The 2305-nt window shown below is 53.3% G+C and overlaps 1 protein-coding gene and 1 long non-coding RNA gene across 2 annotated transcripts in view; one reads left to right on the top strand and one right to left on the bottom strand.

Moving 5' to 3' along the window:
• Nucleotides 1–2305, top strand: part of LOC113202095 (tropomyosin-1, isoforms 33/34-like) — a 185573-nt gene that overhangs the window by 8923 nt on the left and 174345 nt on the right. The gene's annotated exons all lie outside the window — the stretch shown is intronic.
• LOC127750704 (uncharacterized) overlaps nt 2214–2305 on the bottom strand; it is a 1382-nt gene continuing 1290 nt past the window's right edge. Inside the window, exon 3 of the long non-coding RNA XR_008011819.1 lies at nt 2214–2301. This is a non-coding gene — a long non-coding RNA (uncharacterized LOC127750704). The remainder of the gene's footprint in view (nt 2302–2305) is intronic.

Below are 2305 nucleotides of genomic sequence, written 5' to 3' on the forward strand. Positions count from 1 at the left end.
GCCTGGTTGTGCGGACGCAAGGGCAGACGGGCCAGCCGCCCATCTGGAGCCGGCCTGCGCCACCGGAGATGCACGCATACGCTCACTCAAAACACTGCTTTCCAGGAAGCCGCGTCTCCCGCCCTCCTGCCTTGAACTATGTGCGCCGCCAGCGCGGGGTTTGGAAAGGAAATGCTTCTCGGACTCTGCAAGCAACCCTATGCTTGGCACACGTGGCCCGGGTCGCCACTTCGCGGCCTCAGGCTCCCCCCGTATAGTACTCTCTAGAGTGCTAGTTTTCTCGAGGTGCGCGTCGTGGCGTCAGTGGCGCCCGCCGGTGCTTTCGTTGGGGTATGGCGTGCGCGCGCCTTACGCGGCCCGGGCTTGTCGCGAGGATGTCTTTACGAGTCTGTTGCCCCCTTTGGCCTTCTAGTGGCGTAGCCGGAGCAACACGGGGAATGCCGCGGCGAGTGCCAAGAGGTTCATTCACTAAATAAAAGTTATCTGTTCCAAAAATCCCCTAAACCGGTTTAATTCCGATAAAAAGTTATTTAAAATCGAGGAAAAAACAAGTAAATCGGTTGTACGCTTTAATGTGAAGTTCCCCTGAGCGGCGGTGGCTGCCGCGCGCGGCCATACGCGCCAGCAGCAGGCCGCGCGCGCGCCGCGCTTATCGCTGCACTTTACATGTCGTCCAGGCTGAGTGAGTTCCGGGAACCCATTCTGGAAAAGGGGTTCGATAGGCGGGCGGCGGCGCGGCGGCTCCTTTTGAACCGGAGGCGAGGGCGGCGGTAGCCTGCTGTCGCTTGTCTCTCTGCGTCCTGCTCTGACCCCACAAACCCATCCACCCCCTCGCGAGGCCGTGCCCCCATCCCATATGACCGGGACACCCGCCGTGGAGCAGCAGGCTGCCGCTGAACCTCCCTAATGCCTCGCGCATGCCGCTGTAGGCCGCAGTCCGCTCTGTGGACCGAAATCCACGAACGGCTAAGCCGCCGCGCGGAATCACCCCCCCCCCCTCCTCTGTCGCGCGGTCGGTGCGGTGCCAGGTGGTCTGCCGCCGCTGTTCAAACTGATGGCGACGCACGCTGTTGCGGTGGGGAAGACCTCAGACATATCGAGATATCGGATTAGCTAACTCGAACATGAATGCCATGGACCGAGTCGGAGTCGGAGGTCGCTTGCCGTTCGAAAGAAGAAAGAGCTGGGTTTGCTGTTGCTCGAACTCGAATCTGTTGCCGTGTTGGCGAGTCTGAAGAGGGTGTCGGCGGTCGTTAGATTTCCCGCCCGTTTTAAATAATAAAATCATACTGAATTCTGGCTATAAACTCATTAAATCTAATTGGTTCTCGTATTTCAGCGAGATTTTTTTTCCACTCTAAAGAAATCCTGAACACCGTACGGCACGGCAGGCAACCGCTCGATTAATGCGAGTGCGATCTATATTTATCTGTGAGTCGTATACGGGCTGGCGCAGATCGCGAGCATATCCCAGTGTGCTGTGCGGTCTACAAAATAATGTAGTCCACTGCTGCAGCATGGAAAGAGGACTGAGCGTTAGTCTTATCTCCCACCTCTGATCGTTTGTTCGGCAAATCCAATCTGTTGAGTCCAAAATTTAGTTCAGACTGCGTCGTACTAAGAGGAGCTTGCTTTTTAAATAAGTCAAATGCTTCTCCTCCTGAAACCATGTGTGTAGCACAGCCCTAGGCTTTTTGTAACCCCCTTCCTGGCATTGTACTTCTGTCGCATTTATGTTAGGCATTCTTTTCCAGGAGCTATCTTCCGCAGAGTCAACAATGTACAGTAAAAAGATGTCATCCAAGAGCACAGCATGCAACAACAAAACAAAGTCAAGCGGAGTACTGAAAGTCCATCTCCGAACCCACACAGGAGCTAAACCTTTTGAGTGTTCAGTGTGCAACAAAAAAAACTTACGAAGTGATAATTTGCGAGTCCATCTCGAAACCCACACCGATGAGAAACCTTTTGAGTGCTCAGTGTGTAACAAGAAATTTTCACGAAGTGATCATTTGCGAGTCCATTTCCGAACCCACACAGGAGAGAAACCTTTTGAGTGTTCAGTGTGCAACAAAACATTTGCACAAGCTGGTCATCTGCAAGTCCATCTCCGAACCCACACAGGAGGGAAACCTTTTGAGTGCTCAGTGTGCAACAAAAAATTTGCACAAGCTAGTCATCTGCAAGTCCATCTCCGAACACACACCGATGAGAAACCTTTTGAGTGCCCAGTGTGTAAGAAGAAATTTGCACAATCTGGTCATCTGCAAGTCCATCTCCGAACCCACACCGATGAGAAACCTTT

Source organism: Frankliniella occidentalis, unplaced genomic scaffold (assembly GCF_000697945.3).
Source record: "Frankliniella occidentalis isolate FOCC.00 unplaced genomic scaffold, Focc_3.1 Scaffold241, whole genome shotgun sequence".
Taxonomy (NCBI): Eukaryota; Metazoa; Arthropoda; class Insecta; order Thysanoptera; family Thripidae; genus Frankliniella; species Frankliniella occidentalis.